Source organism: Anomaloglossus baeobatrachus (assembly GCF_048569485.1).
Source record: "Anomaloglossus baeobatrachus isolate aAnoBae1 chromosome 5 unlocalized genomic scaffold, aAnoBae1.hap1 SUPER_5_unloc_16, whole genome shotgun sequence".
NCBI lineage: Eukaryota > Metazoa > Chordata > Amphibia > Anura > Aromobatidae > Anomaloglossus > Anomaloglossus baeobatrachus.
This window is the reverse complement of record NW_027441791.1, coordinates 671,661-690,436: the sequence shown is the minus strand read 5'-3', so window position 1 is coordinate 690,436 and position 18,776 is coordinate 671,661.

Here is an 18,776-nt window from a genome sequence, read left to right as displayed (position 1 = left end):
TCTACAGGGGAATGGGTGATGGTACAATAGGTGTGGATAGAGCTGGTTGCGCAGTGGTGTACTGGACTGAGGGTTATTGTAGGTTGTAGGCTAGTTGGAAGAGATGGGTCTTAAGGTTGCTCTTGAAGCTTTCCACGGTAGGGGAGAGTCTGATATGCTGAGGTAGAGCGTTCCAGAGTATGTCGGAGGCACGGGAGAAATCTTGTATGCGATTGTGGGAAGAGGAGATAAGAGAGGAGTAGAGAAGGAGATCTTGTGAGGATCGGAGGTTGCGTGCAGGTAGGTACCGGGAAACTAGGTCACAGATGTAAGGAGGAGGCAGGTTGTGGATGGCTTTGTATGTAATGGTTAATGTTTTGAACTGGAGTCGTTGGGCGATGGGAAGCCACTGAAAGAATTGGCAGAGTGGCGAGGCTGGGAAATAGCGAGGGGAGAGGTGGATTAAGCGAGCCGCAGAGTTTAGGCTAGATTGGAGGAATGCAAGAGTGTTGGAAGGGAGGCCAGAGAGCAGGAGGTTGCAGTAGTCGAGGCGGGAGATGATGAGGGCATGCACTAATGTTTTTGCTGATTCTTGGTTAAGGAAAGCACGGATCCGGGAGATATTTTTGAGTTGTAATTGGGATGAGGTGAAGAGGGCTTGGATGTGTAGCTTATGAGACTGTGGAGAGTGAGCAGCCATCGAGTTTGATGGAAAGGCTTGTTGGAGGAGATGAGTGAGGAGGAGGAAAGACAATGAACTCTAATTTGTCCATGTTAAGCTTTAGACAGACATTGTGGAATTTTGGTTAGTAGAGAGGTAATGTCAGGTCCTGCCTTTAAAGATCATTTTGTATATCAACATCCACTGTTTAGACAGTTTTCGGTTATTTGGAGGCTTTTTATAGACAATGTGTTTTTGATTTGGAGGGGTGACGTACAGCCTCATAACAGTTTCTTTAAGGATATTAATGAGTTTTTAGCTGACATTACCTTTAGGCTATGTTCACACAGGGATTTTTTGGTAAGTTTTTTCCTGACCAAAACCTGATCTTGTGGCAGGAAATCTCATTTGAGTCATCTGCATTTTTGGTGCTTTTTTTAGTGTGTTTTTTCTGCAAATTGGGTTGTATTATTTAAAAACTTTGCAAAAACGCTGCAAAAAACTGACATGCTCATTCTTTAAAATCTGCAGCAAAAACGCAGGTATTTGACAAAACAGTGAGGAAAACATCTGCAGTTGTTTGTGTATGTATGGGATTTCAGAAATCTCATAGGCTTTCCTGGTACTGTAAAAAGCTGCTTTTTATTAGCATGGATTTGCATAAAGCCAAGAAAAATATGCAGCTAAAAAACGCAGCACAAACTTACCCAAAAAGCCCTGTGTGGACATACCCTTACACTGCACCAGGATGCATCTTCTATCAATTTTTTGGACACACAGGTGACCCTCGACAGTGATGGTATAATTACCACCGACATTTTTGTAAAATCTACAGATTATAACAGCCTGCTCCACTTCACAAGCTGTCATCCAGCCCATGTATAAAAAATATCTCCCTCAGTCACAACTCTATCGGATTGAACACATTGTAAGTAATGAGGGAATATGCAGCCAACGACACAAAGAAATGGACCAAAAGTTTAAATCTCAGGGTTAGTCGGATAATATTTTATGGATAAGATCTACATCTAGACCCAATATTGTACAGATAGAATAACATTTGTTAATACATATTATTAGGCATTATTACAGGAAGCGTACCTTACAATTACTTGATTTCAAACACAACCTCTCATTTATAATAAGAGGCCAGGTAATCTAAGAGATGCTTTAGTCAGAGCTGACATTGGGTCACTGTCTGGTAAAAAGGTCCAGCGTACATTATCAACACCCCACAGGGTCACATTACCTTGCCTGGGGTGTTTACACTATTATTATTATTATTATTTATTTATAGAGCACCATTGATTCCATGGTGCTGTACATCAGAAGGGGGTTGCATACAGAATACATATACAAGTTACAATAGACAGACTAGTACAGAGGGAAGAGGGCCCTGCCCTTGCGGGCTTACATTCTAAAGGATTTTGGGGAGGAGACAGTAGGTGGGGTGTGGGTGGAGCGGCAGCTCCGCACAGTGGTATGGCGGCAGCTCCTCACGGTGGTGAGGCGGCAGCTCCTCACGGTTGTGGGGCGGTAGCTCCGCACGGTGGTGGGGCGGCAGCTCCTCACGGTGGTGGGGCGGCAGCTCCACACGGTGGTGGGGTCAGTGAAGATTATAGGCAGTTCTGAACAGATGAGTTTTTAGGTTCCGTTTGAAGTTTGCAAGTGTCGTAGATAATCTGACGTGTTGAGGCAGCGAGTTCCAGAAGGCTGGGGATGCTCGGGAGAAGTCTTGGAGGCGGTTGCATGAGGAGCGAATGAGAGAGGAGGAGAGAAGGAGATCTTGGGAGGACCGGAGATTACGTTTTGGAGTTTAGCGAGAGATTAGTTCAGAGATATATGGAGGAGACAGTTTGTGGATGGCTTTGTAGGTCAGAGTTAGTAGTTTGAATTGGATACGATGGAAGATTGGGAGCCAATAGAGGGATTTACAGAGAGAAGTTGACTCGCCCACCCCAGGGCTATGGGACACCCGGTGCCGGGCCGGACTAGTCCGGTGGTAGTCAGTGGTGGCTGGGCCCGGCTCCGTGGCCCTGGTGGGTGTCAGTAGAATATGTGGCTTGATGAATAAAGTTTGTGTTCGTGACGCCACCTGTGGTCTGCGGCTATTAAGCTGCCGCTGCTGTGTGAGGCCTCCGGGGTGATGTTATGGCAGCAATGGTGGTACTGCTCCCCACAGGTGGAGCGGAGCCCCGGGGACACTGTTAGTGCTCGTGAAAGTCTATGGGGTTGTGTGGCTAACACGGTGCAGGGCCGACAGGCAATGAAAGAACCAGGCACAAACAACAGTCTCTTTACCTTTTCCTCTTTTACTTTGGGAACAGTCCAGTCCTGGGAGACCGTTACAGGTGGTGATGGGGATCCGGTCGGCCTGGAAGTACTTGGGGTGATCTTTCTGGCCAGCTGAGTATGAGGCCTACTCCTGTGCTTTTCTTTGTTATGATAGGACCCTGCTTCTCTGAATCCAGCAATGGCCCTCTTTGCTGCTGGGACTGATGGTACGTCACTTTCCCTCTGTAGCAGGCTGCGCAGGCCCTCTCTGGTGCTTCTCTGCTGGAGTCCACACCGGGCCCTGATGCTGCAGCTGTACCTTTGGGATGTTTATGGGCCAGGTGCTTGCAGCTCTCCTGCCCTTCGGATTCGGCTACCAGGGAGTATTTTAAGCCCTGGTGGCCACAGACTCCGATGTCCGAGTCTCTCCGCTGCCTCTCAGCTACTCCTGCTTCCCTGAGCCAAGCTACTCTAGCTCTAGGCCCCAGATCCACAGGACAGCTCACTCTGCGTCTGCTTCCTTCCACTTCTCTCTACAGACTGACCACTACTTCCTCCCTCAGGCCAGACTTGAGGAAAGCTCCCTGGAATTCCAGGTTCAGAGCTCCCCCTGCTGGCCGGAGGGAGAACTGCGTTGGGTGTTAAACTTGCTGGCCAATGGACCTCCCCATTACCTCCAGGCTCAGCATTAACCCTTTGGAAGGTCAATGCTGTTGTGGCGACCAGGTCCTGGGGCGCCATACTCCCCCTTAGTTAAATTCAGTACTCCCGGACTATGGAAAACAAAACAAGACATACATGTTACAACCTTAAACAACTTTAACAGTCCAGTGTGGCTCCCATCCGGGTGTCCATTACACTGCTCCATGGGGGACCCGCCGCGATAAAACCCCCAACGTAGGCTCTGGGCGTGCGTCAGAGCATTGATGACCCCACTCTATGCACGCCGGACGGGTTTTTCTTCAGGGGTGCTGAGCACACTGGTGCTAACTATGTACAACTAGGTGTTGGCCACTAGAGTTGAGCGCGGTTCGTAGTTCGAGTTTCTCCAGTTCTAGGCTCGAGTGATTTTGGGGCCTGTTCTAGATCGAACTAGAACTCGAGCTTTTTGCAAAAGCTCGATAGTTCTAGAAACGTTCGAGAACGGTTCTAGCAGCAAAAAACCAGCTAATTCCTAGCTTGGTTTCCGCTGTAATAGTGTAAGTCACTCTGTGAATCACACTATTATGACATTTCAGTGTATAGTGTGCGTGAACAGCGCCTTCAGATCACTGCTGTTTCTATAATGGCGATCGCCATTTTTTTTTTTTTCCTTGTCTTCCTTCCCAAAGCGCGCGCGTGTAGTGGGGCGGGCCAGCATGTCAGCCAATCCCAGACACACACACAGCTAAGTGGACTTTTAGCCAGAGAAGCAACGGCATGTGTGATAGGATGTCCATGTCACATGTCCCTGCATTATAAAACCGGACATTTTCCTCCAGGACGCCATTATCTCTTCTGCGTCTTTGGTGTCAGACATCACTGTCGCAGCTCCGTCCTCCTGAGTCCTATCGCCGATACAGCTGTATGCGCTCCATACACAGCGTTAGACAGCTTAGGGAGAGCACTTTCTATCAGTCCTTTTAAGGGCTCAAACCGGCAGGGTCAGAGAGCCATAGGTGACAGGTCCTGAAAACAGAGACAGCGTCTGTGTAGCCAAGGTCAGGGATTTCGTCGCTGCATTTCACCATTAGGAGGGAATAGAAAGGCAGGCTTCCATTCCTCTACCCAGAGCCCCACAATCCTGGCACTGTACCCTCCTGTCCTCTGCACACTCCAACTCATTATAACTAAGCCATTATACTAGCAAACACTCAGTGTACCTAGTGGCATCCTAAACGTGGCTATTGGACTTTGCTATAGTCCCACTAGTGCAAAGACATTTGCAGAGCGCGTCTGCCTGCATTGCACACTCCAACTCATTATAACTAAGCCATTATACTAGCAATTTTTGCTGCCAGTTTAAGAGCCGTAGTTGCATTGTCAGGGATATTTATTCTTTATTATTCTGCTGTTAATAAAGCTAGACCACCACTGCAATCTACACCACCTCTCAATTTTTACTACCACATTTTCAGTCCACAATCTTGTCGCAATCAACATGAGTGGCAAAATGACAGATGCTGGTGGAAAGGGGAAGAGGCGTGGTGGAAAAGGCAAAAAAGGTTTTGTCCGTGGGGAAGGTGGCAAAGCTCCATTATCATCTGCTGAAGATAGACCATCTACCAGCAAAAGTAAGATGTCTACTACTTACCGTGGACAATCCGATGTGCTCCCTTTTTTATGGACACGAACAACAGGAACAAAGGTAGATGATGGCCAAAAAAGGAAAATGCTTGAATGGATCTCAAGTGGTCCAACAAGTGCCCTCTCAGCCACTTCAAGTACCGCATCCAAAAAACACCAGTCCTCTGAGTTGTCATCCCAATCAAACTTGATTTCTCCCAGCTCTGAAGTCTCCATCAGCCCTGCACAGTATGGTGGAACTGAGATGGCTGAGTCTGCAGAGCTGTTCAGTCACACTATAGCCTGGGAATCAGAGGTCTGCTCCCAAGCTACAGTGAGTACAGAACAGGAAATGGTCTGCAGTGATGCCCAGAACCTTTGTGACTCTGATTCAGGCCGTGAGGACCAAGTTTCGGAGCATAATGTTGACCCTTTGTCACAAACTGTAACACCTGTGGTTATAGACAATGAGGAACATACTGATGAAGATGAGACTCAGATACCCGATTGGGATGACAACTTAAATATTCGGTCAGGGCAAGAAGAGGCTCGGTCTGAGGGGGAGGGGAGTGCAAACACAACAATTGATGATGAAGTTCTAGATCCCACCTACTGTCAACCCACAGTCAGGCACTCGAGGAGGTCAACAGAGGTGGTGGAGGAGGATGCAACTGATGACGAAGTTACCTTGCGCCTTCCTGGACAGAGTCGGAGTACTGGTAGCACGTCTACAACTGCATCCTCAGCCACCACTCTGCCTCTGAGCATTATTCGGGGTGGATCAACAGGTCGCATGGCCTCTAAGCCTTGCCTAGCCTGGTCCTTTTTTGACATAGAAAAAGATCGCCCAAATTATGTGATCTGTAAAATTTGTCATGGTTCTCTTAGTAGAGGTCAAAACCTCAGCAGTTTGACAACTTCTTCCATGAATCGTCACATGAATAAATATCATATGGCCCGGTGGGAAGCTCACCGTGCTGCAATGCGGCCTAGCGGAGCGAACCATCCACCGCCTGCCCCTTCCAGTGCATCCGCGCGCTCGTCATCTTCTAGGACTGTGGGGACAGCTGTCACACCTGTTTTTCCACCCACAACTTCCACCACTGTAACCGCAACAGGCAGTTTGCTTGGTAGGTCGTCAGTTGTTTTGGAAGGGTAAACAAGTGAGTGTGTACAGCTCTCTCAGACATCGATAGCACCAACTTTGGATGAAGGCAACATCATCTCTCCGCCTGCACTTTCCTCACAAACCTGCATTTTTTCCAGGGACACCCTTCTCAACACCGTCTACACACAGCAGCCAGATCTCTGTCCCTCAGATGTGGACAAATAAAAGGCCATTTCCTGCGACCCATGACAAAGCTAAGAGGTTGACTCTATCCCTCTGTAAGCTGTTGACTACAGAAATGCTGCCTTTCCGCCTAGTGGACACACAGGATTTTAGAGACCTTATGTCTGTCGCTGTGCCCCAGTACCAGATGCCTAGTCGCCACTACTTTTCTAAGAAAGGTGTGCCCGCGCTACACCAGCATGTCGCACACAACATCACCGCTTCCTTGAGAAACTCTGTGTGTGAACGGGTGCATTTCACCACCGATACTTGGACCAGTAAGCATGGACAGGGACGTTACATGTCGCTCACTGGGCACTGGGTAACTATGGTGATAGATGGTGAAGGGTCTGCTGCACAAGTCTTGCCGTCCCCACGACTTGTGTGTCAATCCTCTGTCTGTCCAAGTTCCGCCACTGCTTCTGCATCCTCCACCTCATCTGGGTCCTCCACCTCCGCCCCAAGCCTGCCTGGTCAGGCCACCAGCGTTCTCACTGCGCAGAAGGAATCACGCACCCCTCATTACTATGCTGGCAGCAGAGCGCAACGGCATCAGGCGGTCTTTAGCTTGACATGTCTTGGGAATAAGAGTCACACAGCTGAGGAGTTGTGGTCAGCTCTGCGGTCCGAGTTTAATAAATGGTAGTCTCCACTCAACCTGCAGCCTGGTAAGGCCGTGTGCGACAATGCTGCAAACCTGGGTGCGGCCCTTCGCCTGGGCAAGGTGACACACGTACCTTGTATGGCTCACGTGTTGAACCTTGTCGTGCAGCAATTTTTAACACAGTATCCCGGCCTAGATGGCCTTCTGAACAGGGCACGAAAACTGTCTGCTCACTTCCGCCGTTCAAGCGCCGCAGCTGAGCGACTTGCATCGCTACAGAAGTCTTTCGGCCTGCCGGTTCATCGCCTGAAATGCGATGTGGCGACACGCTGGAATTCAACTCTCCACATGTTACAGCGACTGTGGCAGCACCGCCGTGCCCTGGTGCAATACGTCATGACGTATAGCCTGGGCCAACGAGATGCAGAGGTGGGGCAGATCACCCTGATGGAGTGGTCTCAGATCAAGGACCTATGCACCCTTCTGCACAGTTTCTACATGGCGACGAATATGTTTAGCGCTGACAATGCCATTATCAGCATGACGATTCCAGTCATTTACATGCTGGAACACACGCTAAACACTATTCGGAGTCAGGGGGTGGGACAACAGGAAGGGGATGAACTACAGGAGGATTCATATGCGCAAGACACAACAACATCACCAAGGTCCAGACGTTCATCATCACCAAGGCGCCAGGCATGGCAGCATGGGGGACAGGGATCAACAAGGGCGCATGGTAGCAGGCGAGATGTTGAGGAAGGTGCAGGAGGACATGAAGAAATGGAGGACGAACTGTCCATGGACATGGAAGACTCAGCAGATGAGGGAGACCTTGGTCAAATTTCAGTTGAAAGAGGTTGGGGGGAGATGTCAGAGGAAGAAAGAACGGTTAGCACCTCTATGCCACAAACACAGCGTGGACTTGGTCCGCATGGCTGCGCAAGACACATGAGTGCCTTCTTGTTGCACTACCTCCAACATGACCCTCGTATTGTCAAAATTAGAAGTGATGATGACTACTGGCTTGCCACACTATTAGATCCCCGGTACAAGTCCAAATTTTGTGACATAATTCCAGCCATAGAAAGGGACGCACGTATGCAGGAGTATCAGCAGAAGCTGTTACTCGATCTTAGATCCGCTTTTCCACCAAACAACCGTGCAGGTGCAGGGAGTGAATCTCCCAGTTGTAACTTGACAAACATGGGACGGTCTCGTCATCTTCAACAGTCTACACGTACCAGTAGGACCGTATCTGGTGCTGGTAACAGCAATTTTATGGAATCTTTTCATAATTTTTTTAGACCCTCTTTTGCAAGGCCACCAGAGACAACAAGTCTGACACATAGTCAACGGCTGGAGAGGATGATACAGGAGTATCTCCAAATGAACATCGATGCCATGACTTTGCAAATGGAGCCTTGCTCCTTTTGGGCTTCAAACCTAGAAAAATGGCCAGAGCTCTCAACTTACGCCTTGGAGATTTTGTCGTGTCCAGCTGCCAGCGTTGTCTCTGAACGTGTCTTCAGTGCTGCTGGGTGTGTGCTGACAGATAAGCGCACACGTCTGTCCAGTGACAATGTGGACAGACTGACGTTCATCAAAATGAACAAGTCATGGATCCAGAAGGAACTTACAACCCCTGTGTCATCCTGGGGAGAGTAAATGCTTGTGGATTTGGAATGTGCGTGATGCAAATCTAGCTGTGAAGTGTACAACTAGGGCACAAGTGCTGCCACTGATGGGTGGGTGTGTGTGGGGCCCAATTTTTGGAAAAAAGGGAGACTCCGCTTGGAGTAACCCTTGCTTGCTGTGTTTTTAAAAGAAGCCAAGATGAACAGAGCTGGGATCAGGAAAGACTTTGCTACATACCCTGGTGTCATCCTGGGGACGGTTAATTATGGCGTATTTTTGAATGTGCCTGATGCAAATCTAGCTGTGAAGTGTACAACTAGGGCACAAGTGCTGCCACTGAATGGGTGGGTGTGTGTGGGGCACAATTTTTGGAAAAAAAGGGAGACTCCGCTTGGAGTAACCCTTGCTTACATTGTTTTTAAAAGAAGCCAAGATGAACAAGTCATGGTTCAGCAAAGACTTTATCTACCTACCCCGGTGTCATGCTGGGGACGGTTAATTATGGCGTATTTTTGAATGTGCTTGATGCAAATCAAAACATCCTGTTTGCAACTAGGGCCCAAGTGCTGCCACTGATGGGGTGGGTGTCTGTGTGGCCCAATTTTTGGAAAAAAGGGAGACTCCGCTTGGAGTAACCCTTGCTTGCTGTGTTTTTAAAAGAAGCCAAGATGAACAAGTCATGGTTCAGCAAAGACTTTATCTACCTACCCTGGTGTCATCCTGGGGACGGTTAATTATGGCGTATTTTTGAATGTGCGTGATGCAAATCTAGCTGTGAAGTGTACAACTAGGGCACAACTGCTGCCACTGAATGGGTGGGTGTGTGTGGGGCCCAATTTTTGGAAAAAAGGGAGACTCCGCTTGGAGTAACCCTTGCTTGCTGTGCTTTTAAAAGAAGCCAAGATGAACAGAGCTGGGATCAGGAAAGACTTTGCTACCTACCCCGGTGTCATCCTGGGGACGGTTAATTATGGCGTATTTTTGAATGTGCCTGATGCAAATCTAGCTGTGAAGTGTACAACTAGGGCACAAGTGCTGCCACTGAATGGGTGGGTGTGTGTGGGGCACAATTTTTGGAAAAAAAGGGAGACTCCGCTTGGAGTAACCCTTGCTTACATTGTTTTTAAAAGAAGCCAAGATGAACAAGTCATGGTTCAGCAAAGACTTTATCTACCTACCCCGGTGTCATCCTGGGGACGGTTAATTATGGCGTATTTTTGAATGTGCTTGATGCAAATCAAAACATCCTGTTTGCAACTAGGGCCCAAGTGCTGCCACTGATGGGGTGGGTGTCTGTGTGGCCCAATTTTTGGAAAAAAGGGAGACTCCGCTTGGAGTAACCCTTGCTTGCTGTGTTTTTAAAAGAAGCCAAGATGAACAAGTCATGGTTCAGCAAAGACTTTATCTACCTACCCTGGTGTCATCCTGGGGACGGTTAATTATGGCGTATTTTTGAATGTGCGTGATGCAAATCTAGCAGTGAAGTGTACAACTAGGGCACAAGTGCTGCCACTGAATGGGTGGGTGTGTGTGGGGCCCAATTTTTGGAAAAAAGGGAGACTCCGCTTGGAGTAACCCTTGCTTGCTGTGTTTTTAAAAGAAGCCAAGATGAACAGAGCTGGGATCAGGAAAGACTTTGCTACCTACCCTGGTGTCATCCTGGGGACGGTTAATTATGGCGTATTTTTAAATGTGCTTGATGCAAATCTAGCTGTGAAGTGTACAACTAGGGCACAAGTGCTGCCACTGAATGGGTGGGTGTGTGTGGGGCACAATTTTTGGAAAAAAAGGGAGACTCCGCTTGGAGTAACCCTTGCTTACATTGTTTTTAAAAGAAGCCAAGATGAACAAGTCATGGTTCAGCAAAGACTTTATCTACCTACCCCGGTGTCATGCTGGGGACGGTTAATTATGGCGTATTTTTGAATGTGCTTGATGCAAATCAAAACATCCTGTTTGCAACTAGGGCCCAAGTGCTGCCACTGATGGGGTGGGTGTCTGTGTGGCCCAATTTTTGGAAAAAAGGGAGACTCCGCTTGGAGTAACCCTTGCTTGCTGTGTTTTTAAAAGAAGCCAAGATGAACAGAGCTGGGATCAGGAAAGACTTTGCTACCTACCCTGGTGTCATCCTGGGGACGGTTAATGATGGCGTATTTTTGAATGTGCTTGATGCAAATCTAGCTGTGAAGTGTACAACTAGGGCACAAGTGCTGCCACTGAATGGGTGGGTGTGTGTGGGGCCCAATTTTTGGAAAAAAGGGAGACTCCACTTGGAGTCACCTTGTGGTGTTTTACATGACTTTAGAAGGGCGTGCCATGCCTATATCTGTGTCTCCTCCTCTTTTTCCTTGTCCAGCTCTTTTGTTTTTGCATAAGTATATGTCCTTGTCACTTTCCCATGTGTTTGTGTTGTGTTGTGAGTTGTTTGTGACCTTTTGGACACCTTTGAGGGTGTTTTCTAGGTGTTTTTATGTGTTTGTGATTGCCTGCCATTGTTTCCTATGCAGTTCGAGTTCGGTTCGTCGAACGTTCGACGAGCCGAACTCGAAGGGGACCTCCGTTCGGCGAACCGACCTCGAGCCGAACCGTGACCGGTTCGCTCATCTCTATTGGCCACCCATAGTCCAGTGGCCCAATTGTCCATTTTCTCAATCAAAAAAGAAAAACATTTTATACACAACATTACAGACATTGCACATAACTATTTACATTCTAATAAGTACTCTTTCTTTTTACTCTCTATACCTTGGAGGGGGCTTTCCCCGAGTGCTGCGTTGAGACCTGCGTAGCTCTGGTGTTTGTCCCTGACTACTTGGTGTGTCTTCTACCTCAGCACTACAGGTAGGCCTAACCCTGATAGGTAAGCGTGATGATTGCCTATGTGGTCTAAGAGTCGCCAAGGGTATGACAGGTTCACCACTGACAGGGGGTTGATTCTCCTGTTCCACTGCTGGCGTGTGATCTCGTGTTGGAGTGGACGGTTCTTTAGGTGGATCTGGAACCTTTTCTGTTTCTGGCTCGACCAACTGCGGGAACGTCAACACTGGTACCACTATGGCATTGTTTATTCGGGTCCAAGTTTTGGGGAATTTTCCCAGGATTGTTTGGATCATCTCTTCCTCTTTTTCTGGACTTTGGGGACTTTCTTGTACTTTTTCTACTTCTTTTTGGATTCTGCACCGTTCGGGGCATGCTTTCAGGCGGTCTCGAGAAACTGCTTGATAGGTCTTGCCTTCATCTTTGCTTATGAGGCATACCTTACTATTGTCAAAGTTGGAGGGGATAATGGTGTAGGGTTCATTCTCCCACTGATCATCTAATTTATGCGCCCTCCGCTTTTTCTTGAGGACCTGTTCTCCAGGTGCTAAGGGAGTTGCTGGAGCTGTTTGATTGTAATGCTGCTCTTGTCTCATTCTTGCTTGAGACAGGCTCCTTTCTACGCATTCCTGGACCTTGCGGTACTGCTGTTGTCGCTCTGTATCCCAATCTTCTATCTCCTGAACCGCTTCAGGTGACACAGTCCCCATCTCAAAGTCTACAGGTAACTTGCCAGGTCTTGCTCGCATCAGGTAAGCAGGGCTGCAGTTGGTCGAATTTACCGGGATATGGTTGTACAGGTCTACCAGATCTGGTAACTTCTCTGGCCATTGGTTTCTTTCTTCCAGAGGTAGAGTCTTGAGCATATCAATAACCACATGGTTCATCTTCTCGCACAATCCATTGGTGTGGGGGTGGTACGGTGTGGTTCTGATTTTCTTACAACCGTACATGTTACAGAACTCTTGGAACACTTCTGCCTCGAATGCAGGACCTTGATCGGTCAGTACCCTTTCAGGGTAACCGTGAGGTCGACAAAAGTATGCCTGAAATGCTCTAGCTGCTGTTCTGGCTGTCTGGACCTTCACGGGCACTACTACCAGGAAACGAGAGTAATGGTCCACAATGGTGAGGGCGTACACATAGCCTGACCGGCTTGGTGTTAACTTCACGTGGTCCAGGGCCACCAACTCCAGGGGCTGCTTCGTGACAATTGGCTGTAGGGGAGACCTCTGGCTGGCATCATCTTTCCGCCTCAGGTTACACGGACCACAGTCTCGGCACCACTTCTCAACGGTCTTTCTCATGTGCACCCAGTAGAACAGATCACGGAGTAGGGTCTCCAACTTCTTCCACCCGAAGTGTCCTGCGTTATCATGATAAGCTGCTAGGACCATTGGAGCATCCCTCTGTGGGACCACTATCTGCCAGACGAGTTCATTCGTTCGCCAGTTGACATATCTCTTGCAGAGCTTGCCTTGGTATGTGAACAGTCGTCCCCTCTCCTTCCACAGCTGCTGGGCTTCTTCTGGAGCATCTGGGCCAAGATGGGTCTCAGCTTGTGCTAGCTTTTCTTTGACCAATCGCACGGCCGGGTCACCGTTCTGTGTCTCTTCCCAATTATGGTGGAGTAATGGGTTGACCGGGACCTCGTGCTGGCTCGAGCGCTTCACTCCTACAGCATGCTCACACTGGGAAACACCTTGGTGATGGAAAGCCGGTAACTCTATCTCTTCGAGTTCATCCAGGTCTTCTCCAGACTCGGGTAAGTGAGGCATTCTGGACAGCGCATCAGCATTGTTATTCTTCTTGCCAGCCCGATACTTGATGGTAAAGTCAAAGTTAGACAGCCGGGCCATCCATCGCTGTTCCAACGCACCTAACTTGGCTGTTGCCAGGTGTGTCAACGGATTGTTGTCCGTGAAGATGGTGAACTTGGCCGATGCCAGATAGTGCTTGAAGCGTTCAGTCACTGCCCAAACAATAGCGAGGAACTCCAGCTTGAAGGAACTGTAGTTTTCTGGATTCCTTTCTGTGGGCCGAAGCTTCCTACTGGCGTACGCTATCACCCTCTCTCTGCCTCCCTGCACCTGGGACAGAACTGCTCCCAGTCCCACGTTGCTGGAGTCTGTATACAGTACAAACGGCTGGCTGTAGTCAGGGTAGGTCAGAATTTCTTCTCCCGTGAGAGCCCCTTTCAGCCGGACAAAGGATGTTTCTAGTTGGCTGCTCCATTCAAATGGAGGGCTCTGCTTCTTAGCCTGCTTTGGCTGGCCCACCAGGAGATCTTGAAGGGGCGCTGCTATTTTGGTGAAACCATCAATGAACCTTCGGTAGTAGCCCACCAGCCCAAGGAACTGCCGCACCTCCTTTACCGTGGTGGGTCTTGGCCAGTCCTTGATTACGGTGACTTTCTCCGGATCAGGTGCCACACCTTCTGCGCTGACCACATGACCCAGGTACTGTACCTTTGGCTTCAAGAGGTGACATTTGGACGGCTTTATCTTCAGGCCATATTTCAACAAGGACTCAAACACTTCTGCTAAGTGCCTCAGGTGGTCTTCATAAGTCTTGGAGTAGACTATGACGTCATCCAGGTACAACAGCACGGTTTCAAAGTTGTGGTGGCCCAAGCAGCACTCCATCAACCTTTGGAATGTCCCTGGGGCGTTGCAGAGCCCGAATGGCATACAGTTGAACTCACAGAGGCCCATTGGTGTCGTGAATGCAGTCTTCTCCTTGTCCGCCTCTGCCACGGGAACCTGCCAATACCCACTGGTGAGATCCAAGGTGGAGAAATAGTTAGCTGACTTTAAGGCTGTTAGTGACTCCTCTATTCTGGGTAGTGGATAAGCATCTTTATGTGTAATGCAGTTAATTTGCCTGTAATCTACACACATTCTCATTGTACCATCTTTTTTCTTTACGAGCACTAGTGGAGCTGCCCAGGGGCTACAACTATCTCTGATAACCCCAGCCTCCTTCATTTCCCGTAACATTTCTTTGGCACGCTGATACTGTGCGGGGGGTACAGGGCGGTATCTCTCTTTAATATGATGATGATCACCCGTGGGGATTTGATGTTTAACCCCTTTCACCTGCCCAAAATCTAGGGGGTGTTTGCTGAAGACCCGCTCGTACTCCTGTACCACCCGGTAAACCCCATGCTTTTGGTGTGAGGGGGTGGAGTCGGTGCCCACATGTAATTTTTGGCACCAGTCTTCCAGCTGCCCCTTGGAGCCATTGTCTTCCGCCTGGTCGGACGGGATCAAGGGTTCCACTGCTTTGATGGTATTGTTGCTGACAGTGTACAGTTTTGCTACAGTGGCGTACCGGGGCAATTTGGCTTCCTCCTCCCCACAATTCAGGACACGGACGGGCACTCTCCCCTTGAGAACGTCTGCTACCCCTCTGGCTATCAGGACTCCAGGCCTACTGTCTGAATACACCGGTTCTACCAAGGCATGGTAATCCTGACCCCTGAGGCCTATTGCTGCCCGACACCATATCAACATTTCACTTCTTGGGGGTATTGCAATGGGGAGGGGGTCACTTACCCTCACACTGCCAATTTCTCCTCCGGCCAGCTCTACCTGCTGCCTCCTCATCAGGGCTCTGATCTACCTCTGTAGGGCACGCTGCTGCCCGGAGCTGGCAGTTTCAGATGCCTGTTGCAACAAAATTATCACTTCGGCAATACAATTTTCTATCACATTTGTACCAATGGTTAGCAGTGGGTCAGATTCTTTGCGATCAATATCTACAATTATCATCCCCTGACATGGCAATTCTACCCGCCCCACTTTAATGGTTACTTCCTTGTACCCAATTTGAGGTAAGGGCTGACCATTACTGGCCACAATTGTTAAATCATCATCTGGGCCATGGTCAATGTCTGAATCAGCCCAATATCTTTTGTACGGTTTATAAGGGATGGTTGTTACCTGGGACCCCGTATCCAGGAGGGCATTCAAAGGGATCCCATCCAGCACAATAGGAAGGACCGGTCGTCCTCCCACATATTTGCTGCGGCTGGGGGTTGAGCCGGGCTTCCTTACACCTGGGGGTTGGCTCCTGGCCCCAGGCTTGGCCCATTTAAAGGACAGTGTCGTGCAATGTGGCCTGCCTGGCTGCAGCGGCGGCAGATTGGTTGTCCCGTTGAATCATACCGGTCTGTGTCTTTGCCTCGGGTCGGCGGAATCCTCCTCCGTCGCATCCATGGGACGTCATCTGGGCTGGAGGCCAACTCGATTCTTGCAGGCGATGGGGTCACTTGTAGAGACTGCACGGTCTTGGCAAGGGCAGCTACAGTCTTGGTCAGCTCCTGGACCTGCTGTCTGAGTTCTGCAGTGGGATCCTTATCCAGGGACTGCGCCTCAGCCCCTGCAGCAGCTCGTGTTGCAGGCACCACCCCGGGGTACGTGATAGCAAGAGGCCGGAGGGGTACTGGGTCATTCGGTGTAGATTCTCTCAGTACCCGGATGGCCTGGTCCTTAAACTTTGCAAAGTCCAGAGCAGGGTTCTGCAGGACCATGATACGCAGCTGGGTCCTGTGGGCATCTGACAGGAGCCCCCCTATGAACTGCTCAGTTAGGAGTTTGTGTTCTTCACGTACACTCTCTGGGTCCACCTGTTTAACTGCTTTCAGGGCCTCCTGCAAGTTTAAGGCATAGTCCCTTATGCTGTCTGTGGCCCGTTGTTTGCACCCAAAGAATCTCATCTTTATTTCTGCTGCGGTGCGGGTGTCAAAAGTACTCTTTAGCTTGGCCAGTATCTGGGTTGCTGTCCCTTTATCTGTATCAGGCCAGGACTTCACTTCACGCTGGGCCGCGCCGGCTAGCTGCCCCATTAATATGCCCACCTTCTGGCTCTCAGTCAGAGGATACACCCGGAACAAGCTGTGCAGACTTTCTCTGAAGTCGCTCAAGGTATGGGACTCCCCGGAGTACTGCGGCAGCCATTCCGCTCCCGGGATGTACGGCATTGTGATCGGCATTACCGGCGCTACAGCGGGGGCTGGGGCGACGGCGACTGGGATTGCTTCGGCGGGCGCCGCGGCGTCTCGGGCTATGGCAGCCACCTGCCCTCCCTCCGAGTCGGACATCTTCCTCCCCCTTAGTGAACCTTACCAGGCTCCGTTCACTTTTCAAATTCCCTTCTGGGTCGCGCGGTGTTAACAGCGCTCTGCTCTGATGGCGCGCTCCCTTCGCGCTCTTTGTCAGGCACGCTCCCCTTCTTCCTGCGCTCAGCGAGGCTAATGGCGGCGGCAGTTTGCAACCAGTAACACAGTCTTTTAAGCACAGTTTCTGCAGGCGCACAGTACCCGGTGGGACCGGGCACGAAATCCTGTTCGTGACGCCAAAAGTTGACTCGCCCACCCCAGGGCTATGGGACACCCGGTGCCGGGCCAGACTAGTCCGGTGGTAGTCAGTGGTGGCTGGGCCCGGTGGCCCTGGTGGGTGTCAGTAGAATATGTGGCTTGATGAATAAAGTTTGTGTTCGTGACGCCACCTGTGGTCTGCGGCTATTAAGCCGCAGCTGCTGTGTGAGGCCTCCGGGGTGATGTTATGGCAGCAATGGTGGTACTGCTCCCCACAGGTGGAGCGGAGCCCCGGGGACACTGTTAGTGCTCGTGAAAGTCTATGGGGTTGTGTGGCTAACACGGTGCAGGGCCGACAGGCAATGAAAGAACCAGGCACAAACAACAGTCTCTTTACCTTTTCCTCTTTTACTTTGGGAACAGTCCAGTCCTGGGAGACCGTTACAGGTGGTGATGGGGATCTGGTCGGCCTGGAAGTACTTGGGGTGATCTTTCTGGCCAGCTGAGTATGAGGCCTACTCCTGTACTTTTCTTTGTTATGATAGGACCCTGCTTCTCTGAATCCAGCAATGGCCCTCTTTGCTGCTGGGACTGATGGTACGTCCCTTTCCCTCTGTAGCAGGCTGCGCAGGCCCTCTCTGGTGCTTCTCTGCTGGAGTCCACACCGGGCCCTGATGCTGCAGCTGTACCTTTGGGATGTTTATGGGCCAGGTGCTTGCAGCTCTCCTGCCCTTCGGATTCGGCTACCAGGGAGTATTTTAAGCCCTGGTGGCCACAGACTCCGATGTCCGAGTCTCTCCGCTGCCTCTCAGCTACTCCTGCTTCCCTGGGCCAAGCTACTCTAGCTCTAGGCCCCAGATCCACAGGACAGCTCACTCTGCGTCTGCTTCCTTCCACTTCTCTCTACAGACTTACCACTACTTCCTCCCTCAGGCCAGACTTGAGGAAAGCTCCCTGGAATTCCAGGTTCAGAGCTCCCCCTGCTGGCCGGAGGGAGAACTGCGTTGGGTGTTAAACTTGCTGGCCAATGGACCTCCCCATTACCTCCAGGCTCAGCATTAACCCTTTGGAAGGTCAATGCTGTTGTGGCGACCAGGTCCTGGGGCGCCACAGAGAAGCGGGGTGGTATTGAGGAGAGAGGTAGATCAGTTGGGCAGCAGAATTAAGGATGGATTGGAGAGGGGTGAGCGTGTTAGCAGGGAGACCACAGAGGAGGAAGTTGCAGTAGTCGAGGCGGGAGATTACGAGAGCATGCCCTAGCATTTTTGTAGATTGAGAATTGAGGAAGGGACGGATTCTGGAAATATTTTTGAGTTGAAGGCGGCAGGAGGTGGTGAGGGATTGAATGTGTGGTATGAAGGACAAGGCAGAGTCAAAGGTCACTCCGAGGCACCGAACTTTGGGTGCTGGTGAGAGCGCGATGTTATTTATTGTAATAGATAGATCAGATTGAGAGTGTAGGTGAGATGGAGGAAAGATGATCAGTTCAGTTTTGGCCACATTGAGCTTTAGGAAGCGAGAGAAGAAGGAAGATATAGCAGATAGGCACTCTGGGATTCTGGACAGCAGAGAGGTGACATCTGGACCAGAGAGGTAGATCTGAGTGTCATCGGCATATAGGTGGTACTGGAAGCCATGGGACTTTATGAGTTGTCCCAGGCCAAATGTATAGATGGAAAAGAGTAAGGGGCCCAGGACAGAGCCTTGAGGGACACCAACAGAGAGAGGACGGGATGAAGAGGTTGTGTGGGAGTGGGAGACACTAAAAGTGCAGTTGGAGAGGTATGAAGAGATCCAAGAGAGGGCGAGGTCTCTGAAACAAAGGGAAGAGAGGATCTGTAGTAGGAGGGAGTGGTCGACAGTGTCAAAGGCTGAGGATAGGTCTAGA